The sequence below is a fragment of the Schistocerca americana genome, chromosome 8 (genome assembly GCF_021461395.2).
Source record: "Schistocerca americana isolate TAMUIC-IGC-003095 chromosome 8, iqSchAmer2.1, whole genome shotgun sequence".
NCBI lineage: Eukaryota > Metazoa > Arthropoda > Insecta > Orthoptera > Acrididae > Schistocerca > Schistocerca americana.
The window spans coordinates 403288305-403314401 of record NC_060126.1 but is presented as its reverse complement, the minus strand read 5'-3'; positions in this window follow the sequence as shown (position 1 = coordinate 403314401).

Sequence of the window (26097 nt, the reverse complement as noted above, 5' to 3'; positions counted from 1 at the left end):
TCATCAATGGTGGCTGGGAGAGGTGGCCGAAACACCATATCCTTAACATACCCCCATAAGAAAAAATCGCAGGGGGTAAGATCAGGGCTTCTTGGAGGCCAGTGATGAAGTGCTCTGTCACGGGCTGCCTGACGGCCGATCCATCGCCTCGGGTAGTTGACGTTCAGGTTAGTTACGGACAGATAAGTGCCAATGTGGTGGCGCTCCATCCTGCTGAAATATGAATTGTTGTGCTTCTTGTTCGAGCTGAGGGAACAGCCAATTCTCTAAAATCTCCAGATACTGTAGTCCAGTTACAGTAGCACCTTCGAAGAAAAAGGGACCAAAAACTTCATTGGCTGAAATGGCGAACAAATGTACAACAAAATGAAACTTTATAGCTCCCTTAATTTGCCGACAGATAGTGCTTAGCTCTGCCTTTTGTCGTTGCAGAGTTTTAAATTCCTAAAGCTGTGGTATTCTTTTTGAATCACCCTGTATATTGTGAAAAGCAATGGTCCCATAACACTCCTCAGTGGCACGCCAGAAGTTACTTTAACGTCTGTAGACGTCTCTCCATTGAGAACAACATGCTGTGTTCTGTTTGCTAAAAACTCTTCAATCCAGCCACACAGCTGGTCTGATATTCCGTAGGCTCTTACTTTGTTCATCAGGCGACAGTGCGGAACTGTAACGAACGGCTTCCGGAAGTAAAGGAAAATGGCATCTACCTGGGAGCCTGTATCTAATATTTTCTGGGTCTCATGAACAAATAAAGCGAGTTGGGTCTCACACGATCGCTGTTTCCGGAATCCATGTTGATTCCTACAGAGTAGATTCTGGGTTTCCAGAAACGTCATGATACGCGAGCAAAAAACATGTTCTAAAATTCTACAACAGATCGACGTCAGAGATATAGGTCTATAGTTTTGCGCATCTGCTCGACAACCCTTCTTGAAGACTGGGACTACCTGCGCTCTTTTCCAATCATTTGGAACCTTCCGTTCCTCTAGAGACTTGCGGTACACGGCTGTTAGAAGGGGGCAAGTTCCTTCGCGTACTCTGTGTAGAATAGAATTGGTATCCCGTCAGGTCCAGTGGACTTTCCTCTGTTGAGTGATTTCAGTTGCTTTTCTATTCCTTGGACACTTATTTCGATGTCAGCCATGTTTTCGTTTGTGCGAGGATTTAGAGAAGGAACTGCAGTGCGGTCTTCCTCTGTGAAACAACTTTGGAAAAAGGTGTTTAGTATTTCAGCTTTACGCATGTCATCCTCTGTTTCAGTGCCATCATCATCCCAGAGTGTCTGGATATGCTGTTTCGAGCCACTTACTGATTTAACGTAAGATCAGAACTTCCTAGGATTTTCTGTCAAGTCGGTACATAGAATTTTACTTTGAAATTCACTGAACGCTTCACGCATAACCCTCCTTACGCTAACTTTGACATCGTTTATCTTCTGTTCGTCTGAGAGGTTTTGGCTGCGTTTAAACTTGCAGTGAAGCTCGCTTTACTTTCGCAGTAGTTTCCTAACTTTGTAGTTGAACCACGATGGGTTTTTCCCGTCCCTCACAGTTTTACTCGGCAGTACGTGTAGGAGAAGAAAAATAGAAATAATTGATTTCTGAGCGGCCCACATTTCTTAATTTATTAAAGCCAAACGGTTGTTACCTGTTGGATTACCCTCGTTCTTTGCTACCTTGGCCATTGGTGAGTCTCGGGAAGTTAAGCACTGTAGGAGACAAGCGGGGCGGGCGCTGTGCGCCTCGTCCTAGTCCCAGAGGGCGTGGCCTCATTAGTGTAATTAGCCGGTCGGTCCTATGCCTCCATAATCGCTCACCGGAGAGCCAGCAGGTATTACATAAACCTCCCCACTTGTCGGCACAGCAAACCAGAGACGTAGTGAAATCTCTGCTGAGAAGTTTTCTTTGCATATCTGCTTGTTTATATATATTTTTTAATGAACGTTTTTGTGGTTAATGGGACACATATGTCGCAGTAACGTAACACGCACTTTGGAGCGTTTGGCTGTCGTGTAGCTGTCTGGTGCTCCCAGTAGCGAGGAGCTTTCGGAACTTGGTGATTAATACTGGAGACCATGCCGTGGGTAAGTAGAAGACTGAGCGACCAAGAAGGACGGCGTGTGTTTATAGCCGGCTCGGCTCGTTGCATCTGTTTTACGAAAGTGTAATCGAATCACAGTCTTCACCTCTCCAAGAATGTCTGAAGTTAGTAATTGTGTTTCCATAGTTTTGAAACAATACTAGTCCGTCAGTAAATTTTCCGGCTTGTTCATTATTTGTAGTTAGCGGAACGTACATGTGTCAGTAAACTTAATGCAGTGTTAAAACCTCGCTATGCGTTACATAAAAGCCACCTTCAAAGGTTATGTCGAAAATTTGTTTGCCTTGTTTCATGTTTTTCATTGTCATGGGAATAAATGTCTTTTGGAACTGACTTATTATACGAGGGACGTTTGAAACGTCGTTGCAAAGTCCGAGAGATGGCACCACCGGCGAGTATGGAGGTCATGTTTAGTTAGTAGCATCTTTGGAAAGAACGCACACCAAGTTTCAGCCACATTGGTCTATTTCTTTGTGTTTGGCATTCGTGTGAATCGAGGAAGTGGAGTGGTTGTCAAAAAATGGACGAAAAAGTATTTCGTGTTGTGATTAAACATTACTTTATGAAAGGCAAAACGCCTCAGGGGACTAAAGAGAAGTTTGATAAATATTACGGTGGTTTTGCACTTCGATTAGGTTTATAAGTGTTTTCAAAATTTTCGGAGTGTCCCTATGGGCACAAGTGATGCTTAACGTTATGGACGCCCTGTGGAGGTTACGACTCCAGAAATCATTGATAAAATTGATGATATGGTGATGGATGACGGAAGAGTTAAGGTGCGTGAGATTGCTAGTGCTGTGGACATCTCGAATGAACGAGTACATTATATTTTGCAAAAACATTTGGACATGAGAAAGCTACCCCCAAGATGGATTCCTGCGATTGTTCACGCTTGACCAAAAACGGAATCGCGTGAAGTGTTGCAAGGGTGGTTTGCAGCTGTTCAGGAAGAATCCACAGGAGTTCAGACGTCGTTTCATCACTGTGGGTGAAACATGGATACATTACTATACTCCTGAGACCAAACAACATTCTAAACGATGGGTTACCAAGGGAGAATCTGCACCAAAAAAGGCGAAAACCATTCCTTCGGCCGGAAATGTTATGGCGACTGTCTTTTGGGATTTGCAAGGGATAATCCTCATCGACTATCTGGAAAAGGGTAAAACTATTATGCGTGCATAGTATTCATCGTTATTGTACCGTTTGAAAACCAATCTGCAAGAAAAACGCCGGCGATTAGACCGCAAAAAAGTCCTTTCCCATCACGACAATGCACAAGCACGCACCTCAGCTGTTGTGGTCGCAAAATTAGTGGAAATAGGATGCCAACACGTTTCACATCCTCCCTATTCTCCGGAACTGGCTCCCTCGCACTACTATTTGTTCCCCACTTTGAAGAAATGGCTGGCAGGACAAAGGTTTTATTCAAACGAGGAGGTGATTGCAGTAACAAATAGATATTTTGCAGACTTGGACAATTCCTATTATTCGGAAGGGATCAGCAAATTAGAACAGCGTTGGACGAAGTGTACAAGTCTAAAAGGAGACTATGTCGAAAAATAAAAAAGGTTTACCTCAAACGCGCAAGTTGTTTTTAATTTTGCACAGGCTATTCAAACAACCCTCGTACTCTTTTCGTATTTACAGTCCTAATAAAGCCTCTTCACTAACAAAGGTTTAACCCTGGAAATTCTAGATGCCAATGAAATGATGAACCAAGCTGCAATACATTTTGATCATTAGGGTCGTAGTTTTAGACCTATTATTATCAAATGCGAGGGCCCTTCAATAAGAAATGCAATACTTTTTTATTACATTATACCGTATTGTTCCCCAAAACTTCTGGCTACAAAACCCTTTTTTCCAGCATAACCAATGTGGCGACCTTACGCCACCTTACAATAGGGCCTGTAGGGCCGCATAGTATGTCTACTGGTCGACGTCGTAGCCAACAACGTCGTGCTGCATCAGTAACGTCCCCATCATTCACGTACAGCTTCCCATGGAGTGCATCCTCCTTTTGGGCCAAATATATAGAAGTCGGAAGGTGTGACATACATGCTGTAGAGTGGACGAGGAAGAACTCCTCTCGGGTGGGCTGTCTTTGTGTGGCCTTGCTTTGTCACGGAGGTTCTTTCGCATTTTTGTGGCAACGAGCACGCTGAACTCGTATCTTCAGTTTCCTCACAGTAGCACAATACAGTTCCGACATGATCTTTGTACCAAGATGGAGGACATCAAACAGAATATTTGCTTCAAAGACCCATAAGAACCTCGCCATTATTTTACCGGCTGAGAGTTCGCTCCGAATTTTTCCTTCGGAGCAAAAAATGGTTCAAATGGCTCTGAGCACTATGGGACGTAATATCTGAGGTCATCAGTCCCCTAGACTTAGAACTACTTAAACCTAACTAACTAAAGGACATCACACACATCCATGCCCGAGGCAGGATTCGAAATTGCGACCGTAGCGGTCTCACGGTTCCAGACTAAAGTGCCTAGAACAGCTCGGTCACTCCGGCCGTCAGACTTTGTGTGGCCTTGCGTTGTCACGGAGGTTCTTTCGCATTTTTGTGGCAACGAGCACGCTGAAGTCGTATCTTCAGTTTCCTCACAGTAGCACAATACAGTTCCGACATGATCTTTGTACCAAGATGGAGGACATCAAACAGAATATTTCCTTCAAAGACCCATAAGAACCTCGCCATTATTTTACCGGCTGAGAGTTCGCTCCGAATTTTTCCTTCGGAGTAAGAAATGGTTCAAATGGCTCTGAGCACTATGGGACTTAATATCTGAGGTCATCAGTCCCCTAGACTTAGAACTACTTAAACCTAACTAACTAAAGGACATCACACACATCCATGCCCGAGGCAGGATTCGAAATTGCGACCGTAGCGATCTCGCGGTTCCAGACTAAAGCGCCTAGAACAGCTCGGTCACTCCGGCCGTCAATCACCCTGCAGCCCTGGTAATCAAAGCCGATACATGCTACTGCAATTGATGGAAAATGCTTCACTGCTCCAATTAAACATCGAAATTGTCGTGAAAAAATCAGCACTCGAAATAAATGGGTCATAAAGAAACACATGTACTTGGGAAAATCGTTGTCCCAAAGGATTGCAGAGGGGGCGATAGTTGAACGTGCGTTTCCTCGATGTATGATCACAAACTGCCAAAATTATAGACCGTCTTACCTCCCCTCATCCCTCCCTGTCCCTCCCTTCCTGCAAGGTCTTTTCAAACAGTCAACTGCTACCGATCGTGTAGTAGTTACTGTGCAGCCTATTGCCCTCGCGTTGGCAGACGAGCGGCACCAGCCCGCTTTGAGGCTACGGCCCTTTGCCAACACAAAAGGATGGAAGCCAACTAAACAATACGAGATAAATTAGGATCATGCTGCCCCAAACGCCGAGCCCTGGTCGAGGCTCAACCGCCTATGGAGACCACACACACACACACACACACACACACACACACACACACACACACACACACACAGGACTGTCCGCACACCGCCCCCGCAACCGCCCACTGTCCTGAATGTGAAAACATTGCACTGTAACAGTTTCATTTAATATCAGACCACCTCCTATAATCGAGCATTTATTAAAAATGGAAAACCAATCACGTCTATATAAATGTTTTCATCCATGAAAGTAGATGCAGTGCATTTTCTTTTAGTTTTATGAGCAAAAACAGTATAGCTTTTATGTTCGATTGCAGGATACAATTCACAAAAAATGGTTCAAATGGCTCTGAGCACTATGGGACTCAACATCTGTGGTCATAAGTCCCCTAGAACTTAGGACTACTTAAACCTAACTAACCTAAGGACATCACACACATCCATGCCCGAGGCAGGATTCGAACCTGCGACCGTAGCAGTCGCGCGGTTCCTGACTGAGCGCCTAGAACCGCTAGACCACTGCGGCCGGCTACAATTCACATCTAACCATTTTGCAACAGCCATGAAGTGCACCACCGCCGACTGCAGATGATCAAAAACACATGTTCATCCTGTGTAAAAATGGAGAAAATAACTTCCACTATTTTGCTCCAAAAAGCTACCAATCACCACAGGGCGTCCTCGCTGTATCGAATTCATCATCAGAGTAAAGAAAAAGCGAGAATTTAAACTCCAGAGAAAAAACATCTATGTTAAGCACTTTTTGTTCAGTGTGATGGAGAAATTACACAGCCTGAGAGAGCCGCTTGCGTTCTGATAAATGTTGTAAATAAACTGTCACACAGGTAAGAAAAGATGGTTACTGTACTTTCAACTACCTAGTTTCAACTGCTTTACAAGATGACCTGACTACCCACTTTTCTCATCTGAAATACTTGCATATGGATTTTTGGTAGATTACCAAATAAGCCAAGCAAATATTCTAGTAAAGAAACTTTTGCATATACATCTATATACAGAAAACAGCTCTTGCTTTATTTTTGTTAGGTGTGGTTTTAATAATGACCAATTAATTCTTAACTTATGATGTCCTTAGGTTAGTTAGGTTTAAGTAGTTCTAAGTTCTAGGGGGCTGATGACCTCAGATGTTAAGTCCCATAGTGCTCAGAGCCATTTTTTTTTCTTGCAGTGTGGTTGTCGAGCAGGTATCTGTAGCAAACACTGATATCAAACAGTGATAGACACTGTCCTCAGCTGTACGATTGCTGGTAATATACTTATTAAACTACTCTCTGTCCAACACCAGCATCTTGTCAGTTAAATATATTTCCGACCCAAAAAGGTAAAGGTAGTACCTCCTACCTACCAGTCCAACCTGTTTTTGTAGATGAAGGATAGAGTCTGAGTGTGGCTGCCTCTATTTTCGAGTGGTATTGTGAAATTTTTTCCCAGGATAACACCAGTTGTCTGACATCATCACGTTTTGAGCTGTATTGCGATTTTAGGCAGTCCTTGTGTAGTTGTATAATTAGGGCCAATCTTTATGATTAATTACATTATTAGGATCGATATTTACTTCAGCTTCCCAACCAAAACAAATAAATTACACTAATGTAACCTTCTTCTCCTGCATCTGGCCAGTTTGCATGTGTTGGGGAGTGCAACTGGGCTTTCCATCCAGAAGGCCTGGGGTTCAAGTCCCAGAAAGGGCACTGCCATTTATAATTTCCTGCAAGTTCCAGGGTGGGGTGTGGGGTGGGACGTCAGCACAACCCTGGGACAAAGAAACTGCCGCCAAAATTCGAGATTCCAATCAAAATTCTTAATTACTTCCAAAATTCGAAATTCCTTCCAATAGATAATTGGAGGAAGAGGAAGGATATAGAGGTGGAAGCGGTAGGGCCCCACATGCGTACTGAGGACAACAGATATTGTCATCTGGATGTGAGGGTGGGTAGGTAGGGTTGGAATGGAATTAATTTACCAGTTTAATTAATGTGCATGTCAATTTGATTCAATTTAATTTCAAAATAGCGCTTGGAGCTCCAGTACCCTATTACAAATGTGTGTCGGTTAATCACTTACTTGTGTTTAGCAACAATACATACGTTTATCAGTATGATCCTTCCGCAATTATTTCTATGTAAATCACGTCATTCCTTGTTACAGATGCATAATGTGGTGCCATGTTGCATGACCACCAACTTGTTGTGTATCATGAATGCACCAGATGAACTGTGCATATTCTAGCATTTCGGAAATCAAGTACTGAGTTGCAGTCACAACAAACTAGCAAGAAGTAGCTTTTATTTGGATGCTATCAGGTTTCAGGTGGAGATAAGGTAGAACAGCGGGGGCCGATTCGACAATTATTGCTTCCAAAATATTGTGCGGAGGTATCTCACACACTACTGTGATGTCAAATGAAAGTGATATTCATAAATTGTTTTGGTACTAATGCTTGAATTATTCCTTGTACTTAAAGTCATTGATTAAAAAACTGAGTAAACATCCCCAATTACACATCTGGGCGCTATAAGGAAAAGCAAACTCTTGCTCTGTTTCGATTACTGTCTTGATAAATCATTACTCATCGTGTAGTATTCAAATAGTAGCTGTGCAAGCCTATTTTTCAGTTGTATTGGATTATGAAAGTATATGCGTGCGTACATACGTGTGTGTGTGTGTGTGTGTGTTGTTTTATAAGAATTATACCTTTTGCATGGCTTGAAGGCTTTAGGCCTTAACTATTACTACTTGTGGGACTAATCATTGCTTTCCATCACTGCAGGGTAAAGGTTAAAATAAATTGCTAAAGTCCATGTGTGTCCAGTATGCTTTTAAACAAGGAAGAATGTTATTTGAAAAGTCTTTAATAGAAAAGGATTGTGCGGGGAATGCACAACTGATTAAGTTGTGAGGGCATAGTATGTAGTATGTAGTCATGATCAACAAGCGATTCACCATGGTATTCCAACAAAAACTAATTTGTACTCTATACTAATGAAATTGTTTGTGTGAGTCCTAACCTGTTCTACATACATCTGAATTTCAGACATTGGCAAATTACAGCGATTCATCACTCATTTGTCACCCACCAGTAACTTGACCGACGAAATATTTCGATATTAAAAACTAAAACTCGTCATACTGGCTTCATCAGTGTGAGGGTAGAGAGAGCACGACCAGACATCGCAGCATCACTTGCCATGTTCATAAGTCATCAGAATGTGCAACTTCCTTCGGACTCGAAAAGACAGTAGCAGCACTAATATTTTGAACCAACACACAGTTTAAAGCCTTCCCTCTCTTATTAAATGAAATAAACTATTTGTTTAGTATCATTCTTGATAGCAAAATTACACCAACATTTACTGTATACACACTTGGTTGCTCGTGGCATCCCAGAGTAGGAAGTATCATATTTGTAGCTGTCAATAAATGAAGACAGTTCTTAATCAGTAACTAACTATAAATACATTAGCGACATGAGTGATATGGGTACCGACTGCCTGGCTCACTTTGACATTCATTTGACCTTCAAGGTGATTACGTGATCGTCACATGAACAGGAAGGTCATCAATGCCCTTGACAAGTGCCTGCTTGGCAACATCAAGCCGCACCCCGTCCACCTTCCTTCCCCATCCCAACCCCATCTACATCTACGTAGATACTCAACAAGCCACCATGCAGTGTGTAGTGGGGAGCGCCGTGTGCTAGTTCCAGTCACAAAGAGAGCGAGGGGAAAATGGTCATCTATATGTCTGCATACGAACTCTAATTTCTCAAATCTTATCTTCGTGACCCTTATGCGCAATGTATGTTGGTGGCAGTAGAATTGTTCGGCATCCCCTCCCTCACGAAAGCCCTGCTCCTTCCCTCTCTGCAGCCAGTCTCAGTGCAGTATTAAAATGAAACAATTAATCAATATCCAACGTAGTGGGCTAACCCAACTGTGCTAGTGGAAAATTTTTAAAGAACAAGCCGCGCCCCTTTCACCCTCCTTCTATCCCTCTCAAGCTAGTCACAGTGCAATATTAAAATGAGGCACTCCAATCGAATGTAGTTTCAATAAATGATAACATTAGTTTTAAAAATTAGCGTAACTAGCCTATTTATGCTTTGTAACCCTTTCCTCGCCTTGTCTCCAGCCACTCACAGTGTAGCCAAAACCCATACTTAAAGCAGCACTTGCGTATACATACAATATGAAGGGTTACCTCAATTATTTTCTACATCACAGTTGTTGACAAGGGTACGAAGACAGGCAGGCAAGCAGCAGCAAGACTAAATTTGCTGACTGTGCATTTTGCAAGCCTTATCTTGTCTGAGAAAAGCAGACATGTATTTCTGATGAGCTGAGAATAGAGAACTTGCTTGGAAATTGGAAAAGTATTGTGTATGTAAACCAGGGACCTAGAAACGATGGAGAAGCTTTGCCCCGCCGTAGCCCTTTGTGGTTCACAACCCGACGACAGGCCACTGCAGTCCACCCACCCCACCACCGCCTCACACTGAACCCAGGGTTATTGTACGGTTTAGCCTCCAGTGATCCCCCCTACACCGCCCCCCCCCCCCTCACCAACTGGAATGTCTCATACCAAACGAGTGTAACCCCAAACGTTTGCGTGGTGTACATGGAGACAATGTTTGTGCAGCAATCGCTGGCATACTGTAACTGAGGTAGAATAAGGGGAATTAGCCCGCATTCGCTGGGGCAGATGGAAAACCTCCTTAAGAACCATCCACAGGCTGTCCAGCACACCAGACCTTGACACTAATCTGCCGGGCAGATTTGTGCAGGGAACCAGCACTCCTTCTCACTTGGGAAGTAGTGTGTTAAACCGAGCAGCTAGCCGGGCAGGTGTGAAAGTATTGACTTGCTAAGTACTTTTGTTTGTTCTGAAAAGCTACATACAGCCAGCATAATATGACATTCATGGCACATAGCATACTACAGCCTGTAGTCCACTTGTTGACAAGAGTAAAGGACATCATCCCCATATCGAAACCTCGCCGGAAATCAAAGTCAGTGAAACATTATAGTGACTCACTCAAATTAATTATCTTTAACATCCATGATGCTTGTCAAGTATTGCAATGTTCTCCCCACGTCTAAAATATCTGAAAAAATAAGACAGACGCGCAAAAAAGTGGCTCTAAAGTAAGTACCCCATTGCTATTTTGATGCCCAAACACATACAACCTGTTAAATAGGCAAATACACTTGTTATAGAATATGAGGACAAATATAGAACATACTCTCCACATGCTGTTTAAAACCACCATTTATTATGTACTGTCATTAACGAATTAGTAATATGTAGTTGTCAAAGGTAAGTTTTACTTTAAATACCATTCTGTAAAACTTCAGAAATGAAAAATAAAATAAATTGCTGCTTAGAGGTCCTGTTGCTTGCGATCACCATCAGGTGGTGGCATTTATGCTTAGTCTAAGACCCAAAGAGCCTTCAATTAATTATGTTCCACACCTATGGTTGTCAAGTGTCATGTGTTGTTTCCAAGTCTAAAATGTCTGCAAAAATACACCCTCAATGAAAAAACTGCAATGTTTATACTAAATACGGCAATGTTGTTTTTCACAGACACTGTATCCGCCAAACTGATTCCTGAAATAGCACTGTGAACTCTAAACTAAGTACCCCAAAGTCGTACAACAAGACAGAGTCGATATCTCGTTTGCAAACTCTTGGATAAACTTATTTATCATTTATCGAGTCGAAAAAACAAATGTTGCTTGCTTATCATGTTCTGTGATACATTTCAACTGCCATCACAAGTCTACAATACAATTTGTGATATTTGCATTTCTCTCATCTTTGGGGCAAGTTGATGCATTTTCTCTCCACCTCTGTCTTTAATTTTTTACATTATCCGCCATCTTCGCGATGTGACACATTCAAGGTCATTGACATCTCGTTATGTCACGACAATTCAAGGTGACTGATGACTTCATAGCATGGGAGGAGAATTTATGCACAGTTTATGTTACCTATATGCATTCCCAATGCTCGCCTTTTAGTTAGTATACCAACGCATCTTGTGTACATTGTATGGATCATATGCTGGCCTACAGCTACGGACCATATTTCAAAAATGGTTCAAATAGCTCTGAGCACTATGGGACTCAACTTCTGAGGTCATTAGTCCCCTAGAACTTAGAACTAGTTAAACCTAACTAACCTAAGGACATCACAAACATCCATGCCCGAGGCAGGATTCGAACCTGCGACCGTAGCGGTCTTGCAGTTCCAGACTGCAGCGCCTTTAACCGCACGGCCACTTCGGCCGGCGGACCATATTTCACTTTATGTTGAAGTATGTACTGTATTATTAAGCAAAAGACATATGAATTTTAATTTATTTGTTTGGGATTCGGGTTTTATGTTTTATATTTTAGTTTATAAAGATCCAAACGCAAGTTAAAAAAATTTTGTGGCTGCCTACGACAGAAAATAAGATAAATTATAATATCTTCGGATTGTAAACATTCTGGCATTACAGTTCTTCGTTGGGGACACCTTCATCAGTGCACCACGTAAGAGCTCTTAGCTGTGCTCACTGCCAGGAAAGTTGCGGAGTTTGGGCAACAAAATTACTGGGCACTTCCTAGGCCTTTCCTAGGCGCAAATTTAAACGGGCACCGTGTAAAGGACGCTGCCACAAAATGCTTTGCTATGAATGCATACGAAAGTAGAAATGAAGACCAATCTTATGAAAAATCCTAGGTCAACAAGGAAAATGGTAAATTGGAGAGACGACACAATCATTAACTTTATACACATGTAGAAAAGTTCAGAGAAATCGTTCGATAGAGGAAGATTTTTTCCATGTCCACATTGTCTATATAAGTCGCGAGAAACTGATTCTTCCGCTACTTCCTCAAGAAGAAAACCATGGAGGCATAGTTCACTGAAGCAGAGAACTATCTGCAAGAAGTGGGGATAACATTGGAGGACACCCATCAACGCATACCTCTTAAGTAGAAACTAGGAGAGCATCCAGGGTACCAAGTGAAGTCAAAACTAAAATAAGGGGGAACGTGGACTGAAGCAATGAAGGAACAGCACAGGAAACTAATGCAGAAATACTGGGCTAATGTCAGGGGCTAGACACAATGAAAAGGAAAGCACAGTTGAAGTAACCTTGCTCCGAAATGGCCAATATGAAAAGAAGAAGAAGAAATGTGATTGTACTTTAAGGTGACCATTTTCTTGAAACTTTATATCAGAAACTGATTTGTAACTCTGTTATAAAACGTGTAAACTCTAGCCACATCTGCAAATTTCTGTCTGAGAACGATGGGCCGCGCAGGATTAGCCGAGCGGCCTAGGGCGCTGCAGTTATGGACTGTGTGGCTGGTCCCGGCAGAGGTTCGAGTCCTCCCTCGGGCATGGGTGTGTGTGTCTGTCCTTAGGATAATTTAGGTTAAGTAGTGTGTAAGCTTAGGGACTGATGACCTTAGCAGTTAAGTCCCATAAGATTTCACACACATTTTTTTGAGAACGACAGCTTTTTGATTCCGTTTTAGTGCAGATGCAGTAATAACGTCTGAACAGCAATGAGAATCAATAATTTAGGAGTAGGGGGTTAAGATACGCATGCGATAAATTGGAAATCTGAATCAGTCAGAGACCGTCTCTGGATGGCCGAAGCTGCAGTTCGCCTCAGGGGTGGAGCAGCTTGAACCTCTGTTTATATCCACGATATGAAGCGTTGTGATCGGGAGATTGTTTACCTCAACCTCTTGTGTTTCTCGTGGGTAACTACACCATAGACACAACACAGCTCATTCATACAGATCAGTCATGAAGAGCAGCTTCGCTACTAGATTCGCTAGACCTAAAGCTTTCGAAATCGAACCCTTTGAATTGAATAGTTCAAGTGGATCCACAGGACATGACAGGCATCCATCTCTCTCTTACGAGTAGCATGGTTTACCTTAAATTGATCAATGGCACAGTGTGTGGTAAAACTAAATTACAAACATTCTGATGGCAATGCAGGGACAGCGTCAATCGATTACACGGGCTTCACACTATTAGGGTTTTTTAACTTTACTTCGAGCTTCTGGAAGATGTCATGGTCAATACCTTACAACGATTTGGACGCATACACAGCCGTGTGGCTGAAAAATGGACCACTTCTACGACATACCCCTTTCTTGAGTTCAGATCGAGCTTACAAGGCATGTCCTGTCTTACCTTCTTACTGAATGCTCTAAAGTGATAATTATTTACGATGGGCAGCCCAATTTCCGCTTGGGTTGTGGCAAGAATGACCACGTACACTCAGAGCCCATCCAAAGGAGAATCACTCGAGTACAGGCGGGCAAAGCTGCATCCCCACCCAAGTCACCATCATTGCCTCACACGTACACCATAGCCTTCTGGAAAGAGTCCCCAGTACAAATGATGGACCGTACCATGGCATCCCTAGACTTAGAACTACTTCAACCTAACTAACTTAAGAACATCACACACATACCTTCCCGAGGCAGGATTCGAACCTGCGACCGTAGCAGCAGCGCGGTTCTGGACTGAAGCGCCTAGAACCGCTTGGCCACTTCTACCTGCCTTTGCAGAGGGCGTAATCATCCCAATGCAAAACCTTCAGGCAGCACACGACTTAGAGACTACCGCCCACTTACACCAATTAACTGTGATTTTCACCAGAGGTGGCGATATCAGCATCCAGACGGCACTTGGTGAATACTGCGATTTGACTGTGCTGGCGAAAGCTTGTCGACCAGACTGACTGATAGACTTCGATCGAGGCTTTGACTGGGTCAGCCATACCTACATTAAGGAAGTGTTGATACAAATGAAGTTCCCAGAGTCCTAAATGGCCATGGTTACCAAGCGGAGCCACCTCAACTGAGTGCTTGTTAATGGCTGACTGGTAGGGCCCCTTAATATTGCGAGACTAATCCAACATCCAGGATCATATATCTGCTGGCTCTTGAACCACTTCTCACCAGCGTTCGCCAATGCTTGACAGGACTTAACGTATGGGGACTCACTTCTCCGTGTGTATGTGGACAACCTATTATTGATGGTGCGTACTGGCAACGACATGATTGCGACACTGAATTGTGAAATGGAAGGAGCGGGAAGGGAGTGTTGAGGTGCTGAGACACTTTACAAACATAACTTAAGAATAGATTTAATCTCAGTCTCTTCAGAACTGTAAAACACTTGAACACAGATGGTCAGTTCACAAAACTTTAAACTCTGATAACCAGCATTAAAGAACATCATTATTTTTGCGGATAGTAAAATAATATTGATAATAAACAATATGTGCAAAGAATTCCAAGAATCTCCAAGTACAAGTTTTCTCCTTAAAACAAATAATTACAATTCATGATTTCACAAACAGCTGGCTTGATAAATCTCTAAAGATAATCAATTATAAAACAGGTAGCATCGTTTCGAATCCAATGACAACCGAAGGATAAACAACAGTACTTAACTCTTAACTTGAAGAAGGGGGGGGGGGGGGGGGAGGACTATGGGCCACAATACTGGTATTAGTTTTACGAATTGTAGGTCCTTCAGTGCACTTTCTGACCTTTCTCTTTACAGTACTCCTGTCTTGGCCCTTCTGCTTAGAATAACTTATGATACCTGTAACATAAACCTGTTATTAGCAGGTTCAGATAAGAAGTCACAACGCTTAATTAAGATGTTTAATAACAGCAACAAACATACATAACCTCATGCACATACACACAGAAAATTTGCACTGAAAAGCAATTACAAGCATTAGAATTATTCCTTGGCATTAAATGCCATAAAGCCATTTAATTTTAACCTTTTAATTTAGCTGTCTGTAAATTAAGCCAATAGATGATTGCTTCCTCCCATACCAACTTAACAAGACAACAATTTTAATGATTTCCAGACACTTCAAGTAAGAAGTAACTATTTGACCAATGCAAACATAAGGCCTTTATGAAACAATTCTGGATCAACAGCAGTTCAAACCATTTAAGCCAGTTACTCCACACGCACTCAGTAAGTCAACAGCTAGTTCACAAATATGTCCTCAGGTTACGAGAAGCAACAGTGTCAGTCCACTTAATCACACTAGGATTATAAGCAATTCAGTGACCATCCACCCAGCTAATGTTTATGTAATGGTTGAGTAAAAGGAAATATCTAAAGTTCGGTAAAATAACAACAGCACATGACAGTTTTTTTAAAAAAAAATCACACCCAACTGAAATTAAGACATTTCTTAACGTTCGAAAGAAACTTGAATGTTATAACTTGGGCAAATTACTAATACCATATCACTTAGACCAGCCAGCTGATTCGTAGCATACGTGATCACTAGTGCAATCAAGTCACTGAATAGTATATAACAACGTTACTGTATTCGCACTTCTGCTGTAGCCGGGTTGTGAGACACACTAATGCTTTAAGCAGCCGTTTAGGCACCTCACTCAGCCAGAGCAGGCGCTTGACCTGCCACCTCGCGGAGTATCCTCGCACCACTGCGGAACCAAACTTCTCGAGAGGAACCAAGCCCGCGCGCTTAAATAGCCTTAGAGTCAAAGACCCTTAGACCAGCGTCTCTGATCGGAAGACTAAACCACGACAACGGTGATAACCAGGGGGGCACTACTCCGGCCGCGAAGTCAGCGAGCATAGCTCAGATTAGATCAATAGATACGGTGCCGCTAAACGTAGCCATATGAACATAGACTAATCGGTCGCCCTGAGTATTGGTAATGGACTGCCTGATGACTGCGTTGCATCCTCCCAGATACAGGTCAGTATAAAGTGTTTGAGGATGGTGTTCACAAATGATGTACGATGCAGGGTGGCGATCAATTTCAAGAGGCTGCTCCAAGCCATCCAGAATGGTGTCAGAACGAACGGCTTGCGCGCCCTGAACATGATACAATGGGTCGCCTACATAAATTCTACTTGGCATCACATACTCCCCTAGCACAGATTCTTCCGATGAGAAGACAACCGCTCGACGTATACTGGCAGCATTTGGATACTTCGTCAGCGTGGGATTAGTCTTGAAGATCCGATACGATGCTCTGGCCCTCCAAATTGGTAGAGGAGGCCTCAGGCTCGTGCAAGTACACGATCGTACGGTGGCGCTTTAGAGCAGCGCGATGTTGAAATCGTGTGGGTAGACAACAGTCGAGTGTGTCGGGACTCTTGACAGACGAGCCAGCATCAGCTTTTTGAATTGCGCCGGTGATTGTGAAGAAAATTTCCCAACTGTTTCATAATATCAGAGACTTTTTCCCTTGAATATAACTACGTTATAACAGGTCTACCGACCAGTAGACTGGTGACAGCTCACGAAATCTGTCGAATACTCACGAGCAGGCGCCCCGCCAACCCTGTGGATGACGATGATGATGATGTTTGGTTTGTGGGGAGCTCAACTGCATGGTTATCAGCGCCCATACAAACTCCCAACCTTTGCTCAGTCCAATCTCGTCATTTTCACGAATGATTATGAAATTATGAGGACAACACAAACGCCCAGTCATCTCGAAGCAGGTGAAAATCCCTGAACCCGTCGAGAATCGAAACCGGGACCCCGTGCTCGGGAAGCTTGAATGCGATCGAGAGACCATGAGCTGCAGACCCAACTCTGTGGAAACACGGCACCCGGCAATCCACTGGCCGGTGATATGGCGAACAATTCACCACACCACCCTTGACAAGAAACACGAACATCGTACTACCTGATAGTTAACGGTAAACAAGTCACCAGATTCCGCCTCCGCGCCATCAATACAGTGAACTCCCCGTATTGCCAGGTGTGTCCGTTTAGAGATGACGACGTCCGCTCCGCGCGGGATTAGCCGAGCGGTCTGAGGTGCTGCAGTCATGGACTGTGCGGCTGGTCCCAGCGGAGGTTCGGGTCCTCCCTCAGGCATGAGTGTGTGTGTGTTTCTCCTTAGGATAATTTAGCGTAAGTAGTGTGTAAGCTTAGGGACTGATGGCCTTAGCAGTTAAGTCCCATAAGATTTCACACACACGACGCCCGCCGTCTTCTGTGCGTCCCCTCTGCAGAAATGTGGCATCTAGTGATTCCTTCTCCGTGCTGAAAAACAAGCCATTGACTCTGTGATTGTTCTTTTATTCTGGACAGACTGTACTACCCATGAGCATATGGTGATCGTGTGCAACCTGAAATACCAACGGCCTCGCCGCAGTGGCAACGTCGGTTCCCGTCAGATCACCGAAGTTAAGCGCTATCGGGCTGAGTTAGCACTTGGATGGGTGACCATCCGAACCATCGAGCGTTGTTGGCAAGCGGGGCGCATTCAGCCCTTGTGAGGCAAACTGAGGAGCTACTTGATTGAGAAGTGGCGGCTCCAGTCTCGTAAACTGACATACGGTCGGGAGAGCGGCGTGCTGACCACATGTTCCTCCATATCTGCATCCAGTGACGCCTGTGGTCTGAGGATGACACGGCGGCCGCTCAGTACTGTTGGGCCTACCAAAGCCTGTTCGGACGGAGTTTAGTTTAGTGCAGCCTGATATACCAACAATATATTTTTTTAAATTTCCTACGGAATGCGTTATGGGATCCTTCGCGCAGCTGGAATGTCTCCGGTATGAAAGGCTGATATTGGACACGATGGAGACGCATACCGGGACCTGACCTTGACCTAACGGTTATCTCCTCCAGTTCTACGAGACGACATGCTCGGATGTGGATGCGCCGGAGAGGACCGTTCTTATACTCACCCCTCTCTTTTCCTTAGTTATTCGAGAACACGTATCATTTCCTTAGTCAAGAGCGTCAAGAGGATGACAGCGTTGTAAATTTTTAAAAAGATGTATTTCCTTTCTTTTCAAAGTGTTTTTAATCCTCTCCTACTTCTGTGCTGAAAAAAAAGAAGTGGTTAAAGCAACCGCTCACGAGAAGTGGTAAATCCACGTTCGAATCCCGGCCTGGCGCAAATTTTCAACTTTTGCCATTGCATTAATACAATGCCTTGTGCAGCTGGAAGTCACGGATTCCTACCATCCCTTCCCTTTCTTTTTCCATTCTCTGTTTCATATAAACTCATTATGTGGCTTCTGCACAAAATGGCAATACCATCACATGAAAACATCAACTTAGAGTACACATGGTTCTTTTTGTCAAGTGAGGTTCGCCTCAACATGGGAGATGCTGCAGGAAATGAAGTTTACTATTGTAAATCGATTTCACAATTGCCAAATTTCTATTCAGTTTTTAAAACCAACAGAAATCTTACTGCTATCTCATTCTTTAACAAAACTAACATGAAAAAATGAATATAATTATGTGGCACTTTGACTGAAATCGTTAAGAAGACCAAAATAAGAAAAAATAAGATTTCATCTGGCCAGCTAGCATTTTGAAATTAACAAGAGAAATAACACAGTGCATTCTGCATTCCAGATGCACGAATGAACAAATGAAATGTAAGCTGCTCAGAAAATGTGGTCTGAAGTTTAACTAAAACCTCACGTTTCTTCCTTTCTACAAAGCTTCAGACTCCACAGTCAGCATGATTGAATCCAGAAAGCGAATGCCTATAGAATTCTATGTTCACTGTTCTCCCATGAACACTGAGACCAAACTCCATTGGAGGTGCGACAGCACGCTTGCTACCAGTGTGACAAAACATGAATATGCCTTGAAGCTTAGAACTGGGGGTGACCGCTGCTAAAATTTCTTTCACATGGCGTACAATCACGTTGGTATGGAATCTGAAAGGTCTTTTTCTGTATGTGTGTATGATACATAGAGTGTCCGGTAGGAGAGGCAATACACTGGATTGGACGGGTAGAAGGTGTGTAGAGATGGTAGGAATTTTCTCCCATTGCAAGGGAAACGAGAAGACGGTGTTCTTACGCCCATGCTGGATAGGTACTTGTCACAGTTCAATTGGGCACATGAGACCTTAGGTGCTCGTACATCCTACGTCTGCATGTAGGGATTTGTGCATGGGAGTGGACACTTCTGAATCTGGCGAGCACGCCATCCCGGCTTCTCCCTGGGAACCTCCCAAATGTCGTGAGGAAAGCTCTTCCACCGTAGCTGGACAGGTTCTAATGGTCCAAATGGCTCTGAGCACTATGGGACTTAACTTCTGAGGTCATCAGTCCCCTAGAACGTAGAACTACTTAAACCTAACCAACCGAAGGACATCACACGCTCCCATGCTCGAGGCAGGATTCGAACCTGCGACTGTAGCGGTCGCGCGGTTCCAGACTGTAGTGCCTAGAACCGCTCGGCCACTCCGGCCGGCAGCTGGACAGGAAAAAAGGATTTTACCGGACTTTGCTTCCTTGTGTGAGAACCTTCAATCTTCTCCCAAAAGTCTGTACTGCCCTCTTTTAAAAAATAAACGCAACAGTACGGTTCCAGAGTCGTGAAGCGATATGTATTAGTCTTGTTACATTCTTATTGGTGAAATTCATCAGCTTCTTTCGGACCACAAGATAATGTCTACACGTGTTGCCAACCTTACCAGCATAACAAATTGTGCGCTGTAGCAATAAGTATTCTTTGCGAAAAAGTTTTGATTCCTATGTAGTGGTTCTTACTGATACAAAAAAAAATGTGCGGAATTGTACCTGGTCTTTCCAGTGACCTGTCACCATCTTTCATGTCACCTCTGTGATGCATTAACCCATAATTTGTTCGTGCCTTCTGTAAGCTGTAAGATGACTGCCCTGGGAGAAGGAGGCGGGTGTTGTCTCAGCAGCCAATTTGCTTAAGAACTGTTCATAACGTAGTACCTCTACCAATTTTTTGGCCAAATATGAGGGAATATGTGCTGAAGTATTGTAGTAGCCACAGGTAGCTGGTGAGACAAGGTGTTGTCAGTTAAATTATAACAAAAGAGCTGTCGAATTATTGCAGACGCGCCAGGCTCGATGGTGAAACACACCAGTGCAGCGGTAATGACCAGTATGGACAAGGGGATTTCTCCACCAATAGAATCAAGTGCTGTAACTGAGAACGTGACTAGAAGAGGCGCACTAGCAAAACAGGAGCGCTGATACGTTGTATAAATAGCTCTCATTTTGGTAGCAGTTTCATTGGTAGGTCAGTCACTCTACAAGGACCTGGAGGCTGCACCAGATGACGAGACCCCATGGGGCTGCCAGCAGCAGTAACGAATTTGGGTATCCGTCACAGACCAGCTTCCTGACAACGTGTAGTGGATCATCCCAGGCTGTCTCCATCAGCAAACCAGACATTGCCCAGGAAGCAGAAGGTCGTTTTATCTCCTATCACAGTTTCTGGGCCACTGCGCCACATGCCAAAGCTGCTGCGATGCAGTCGTTCATCGCAGAGCTGGCTATCGTAGAGGGATTCCCTGCTGTCTTCGAGTGCTGCTGAAACAAGGTACTTGTAGCACGACACGCAGGGTGTGTGGGGTAGCAAGCCACACACTGAACATAGGTACTATCAGCTCCTGTAATGAAACAAGAGTTACAAATCACATATAGGTATTGGATGCAAATTCAACAGCGATTGGTGGCGATGATTGCATTGGAAGGTTAGTAAGTAAAGAGAAATAGAACCTAAAAAGTAAAATCATAGTCGAGAGACTACCACAGAGTGACAAGATAATTAATCTGAAGCACGCACCAGTTGTGGGGCAAAGTTCATTTGAACACAGTTTGCTTTGTTGCCAAATTTATTCAAGATGGCGGTTCTCCCTGGTTGGTTGCCCTACCTCTTCTCTGTGGAGGTGGATGCAGCAATGTCACATTGTTGTCATCAACACGCTCCAACTTACCCTCTCCTCCCCCACTTCACTCTCCCTTCCCCTACTTCCTCCTCCCCTCCTGAACTTCCCTCCCCCTCTTCTCAACCGATAGGAAAAAGACGCAGTCTGTGATCAGCTGCTGGTGAGGATTTTGAGAACATGTCTCTCTGGAGTACAGCGATTTATTTATTATTTAAAACTGAATATAAACAGTCACAACTGCAAGAAACTTGTTTATTTTTGATATAATGTTAGCGGTTTCAGTTTGTTTTAGACTATCTTCAGACCCACACCATGATGTGAATAGCAGGCGCTATACTCCATGAATGCTAACTGGTGTGGGTCTGAAAATGGTCTAAAACCGACTGAAACCAGTAACCTTATATAAAAAATAAAATAAAAGTTTATTGCTGTTGTGATTGTTTATATTCAGCTTTAAACTGTCTAGGGAATTCTGTTCATTTATTTATATGTGTATCATCCTGCTGCACGAATTTCATAAATTTTGGTGGAGAAACCTCACAGCCTTTCTGAATGAAGCTGGTGGGAAAATGAATCAGACTGTGCTGAGCTGCTGTTGAGGAAGGATGCTTACATACTGTCTTGATTTGAGGGCCCTATCCTGCTACTGGATTGTCCGACAGCTACCTCCACTCCTCCACTTGTGAACTGGGGGGAAAAAAGGCTGGAGTTGAAAGTGCTGTCTCTATTTTTTGCGGGTGTTCTCAATTGACAAGACGTTGGTGTTGGACACAGAGGAGTTCAATAAGTGTATTACCACTGACCATACAGCTGAGGACTGCGCCCGTAGCCTTCAACATGAGGAAAGGAAGGAGATGATAATGAATGAGTGTATGGGGAATACTTTTCAGCGAATGACAGTGATGCAGCATGATGGACTGAGGATGCGTTTTGCAACTCGCGGAGACCACTGCCTGTGCTAGAGCTGTTGTGTTTTTTGAAAAGCCCAGTCAATCCACAGTACGGTAGACAACTTTGTCCTATTCCAGTACCCCAGACTGAATGAACAAGAAGAGATACATGGTAAGAAGGGATAGGGCAGAAAAATATCACTGAAGTGTAGGAAGCGTGGCCTACTACCGATCTGCAAGTGAAATAGTTGCTGAAGAACTTGCACACACACATACACACATGGTGGGAAGGAATAGTACAACAAACTGCCACTGAGGTGTAGGAAGGCCAATACACATTACCATAACTGATGGAAAACGCTTCACTGCTCCAATTACACATCGAAACTGTCGTGAAAAAACCACCACTTGTAAACAGTTGATCATAACGGAATATTCACTCTGGGAAATGAGAAAAAATTGTTTAGCAACACAACTACCACAAAAACTGGCTCCAAAAGATCTCGCTTGGAGACAATGGAGGCAGCTGCACATGTGTTCACCTCGATGTTTGGATGTAGACCAGCTTGGAACCAGTCTTACCTCCCCTCCTATCTCGACTCCTCCCTCACTCTCCTTCCCCACATCGCATAGATGGGCAGATCGTGTTTTCAGACCTGTTTTAACCTGTCACTGATCGTACAAGAAGTGGTCCATCTGCTGGCAGTAATACATTGTTTCCAGTCTGCAGAAATCAGTCAAAGATGTACCAAAGACTAAAGAACAGGATGCTTTCTGCAAACCATTAAACATATTTCTTGGAGAAACTGACTTTCCTGGAACAATTGCGAAATACCTCACTATCTGCCATGGGTGAAGAACTGAGCGGTCAACAGCGACGTGCTTTCAAAAGTTCTGGATGTGCTGGCATTGCCTAAAACTGGTCCTCAACCAGTCTCATGTAGGAAAATACTGAAACACTACATCCCACATAAATGAGATACACACGGATTTATACTACACACATCAAAAAAAGTTTTGCATCACCTCGGTTCCGAGAGTTCCGGAACCTGTACAGACAATTGGAATAGAGATCAACATAAACATCATTTCTGCCCTTTTCACTGCTAATGAAAATCACACATTGCATGTTGTACCACCATACAGCAAGACCTTCAGAGGTGGTGGTCCAGACGGCTGTACACACCGGTACCTCTAATACCCAGCAGTACATCCTCTTGCATTGATGCATGCCTGTATTCGTCGTCGCATACTATCCACAAGTTCATCAAGGCACTATTGCTCCAGATTGTCCCACTCCTCAACGGCGATTCGGCGTAGATCCCTCAGAGTGGTTGGTGGGTCACGTCGTCCATAAACAGTCCTTTTCAGTCTATCCTAGGCGTGTTCGGTAGCGTTCATGTCTGGAGAACATGCTGGTCACTCTAGTCGAGTGATGTCGTTATCCTGAAGGAAGTCATTCACAAGATGTGCACGATGGAGACGCGAACGTTCGCCCATGAAGACGAATGCCTCGCCAATATGCTGCCAATATGGTTCCACTATCGGTTGTAGGATGGCATTCACGCATCATACAGCCGTTACGGCGCCTTCCATGACTACCAGCGGCGTACGTCGGTCCCGCATAATACCACCCCAAAAGCAGCAGGGAACCTCCACCTTGCTGCACTCCCTGGACAGTGTGTCTAAGGCGTCCAGCCTGACCGGGTTGCCTCCAAACACATCTCCGACGATTGTCTGGCTGAAGGCATATGCGACACTCATCGGTGAAGAGAACGTGATGCCAATCCTGAGCGGTCCATTCGGCATGTTGTTGGGCCCATTCGTACTGCGCTGCATGGTGCCGTGGTTGCAAAGATGGACCTCGCCATGGACGTCGGGAATGAAGTTGCGCATCATGCAGTCTACTGCGCTCAGTTTGAGTCGTAACACGACGTCCTGTGAGTGCACGAAAAGCCTTATTCAACACGGTGGCGTTGCTGTCAGGGTTGCTCCGAGGCATAACCCGTAGCAGAGTAGCTCTAGGGCGGCCTGAGTGAGGCATGTCATCGACAGTTCCAGTCTCTCTGTATCTCCTCCATGTCCGAACAACATCGCTTTGGTTCGCTCTGAGACGCCTGGTCACTTCCTTTGTTGATAGCCCTTCCTGCCACAAAGTAACATTGGACACGCGATCGAACGGCGGTACTGACCGCCTAGGCATGGTTGAACTACAGACAACACGAGCCGTGTACCTCCTTCTTGGTGGAATAAATGGAACTGATCGGCTGTCAGACCCCCTCCGTCTAATAGGCGCTGCTCATACATGGTTGTTTACATCTTTGTGCGGGTTTAGTGACATCTCTGAACAGTCAAAGGGACTGTGTCTGTGATACAACATCCACAGTCAACGTCTATCTTCAGGAATTTTGGGAACCGAGGTGATGCAAATCTTTTGGTGCGTGTAATTGTCTCACAGTGTGCCGATTCGCCCACTCTGCCACCTACAGATGGCGAGCAGCATTCGCACTCGCCAGCCTCCTTTGCTGCATGTGGTTATAACCCATCACTGCTTGCATTTATTCTACTTCTTCAGGTAAACTGGCATGAGCCTAGATTGGTCGCCATACTCTCCGGATCTGAACCCGACCGACTCCTTTTTTTGTGGCAGCAATAAGCCCAAAACCATTGCTGGCTGAAAACAACCTTTCAGGACGTCACTGAAGGCATCGATGTTCAGATATTTCGGCAGGTCATGCATAATTTCGCTATTTGTCTGCGCCATATCATAGCCAATGACAGCGGACATGTCTAACATTACATAAACTAAATCAGAAAATCTGTAGTGATGTTTACATTTTGAACAAAGTGTGTGGACGCCGTAGTTTGTAACTAATTCACTTTTTTTCATACAGTTAAATAATTGCCACCCTGTATTAGCCTACCACGCATCTCTTGTGCATGTCTACCATGTATAAAATCGATAACACATCCTAAATGAACCGAAAACTTCCACTATTTTGGTGTGTAAACGATCGATCACCGCAGAATGTCCTTATTACTACATCCATCTGAGTAAATGTGAGAACTTTAATCTCCAAAAACAATCAGTCTACCGAAATATCTATGTTATAAGCTGTTGTGTGACAGAAATGTTGAGCAGTGGAACAGTTGTATGTAACATCAACTTACCTCTCGTAAGCGACCATCTACTAAAACTAAAAAAAAAAGAAAAAAAGTTTGTGATGACAATAAAACAGTCATGGTTCCATGAGAACAGACAGAACCGATTTCTTTCAGTTTGATGAACAAATTGGCATAGCTGAGAGCATTTCTGACATTTGAAATTAGTGTTATGTCGAAGTCTTTTAAACAAATTGTCATGCAAAGGGTTATTACATGAATTTCAGACACGTGAAATATCTATACAGAACAGTAGCTTTTATGTTATCTATTCATGTCAGAAAGAAAAGCCACAGTTTTACATTCAACAACAAGCTACAATTCACATGTCTCTCTCTCTCTCATTATTATCATAATCCATCACAGTACAAAAGCACGAAGTAGAAAAACTTTGCTTATCTATTAGAGAGATTTTTACCGCATCTCTCTCTTCCGTATACCGAAAACAGATACCGCCCACATGTTGATGTCAAGCATATGCGGCGATCCGATTCAATATACACATATTTATCCACTGGAGCAGCTGGCCAATGACTGCAGTCACTTCCACAGACCTGCGTAAAGTTTTGTTGCTGTGCTGGTAGAAGACCATACCTCACACATTTTCAATCACAATAGAGGGTTCTGGTGTTGTAGTTTCGTAAGCAGTTTGACACAATGTTCTTTTTTTATTTTTTGCTGTAACACATCCAATCAGTGTAATTATTACAGCTTTGTACACCGTCATATATTCTCTTTCCTTCCCCGACTTTGGGGTCTATGTCAGATGCTAAATCGACATTAA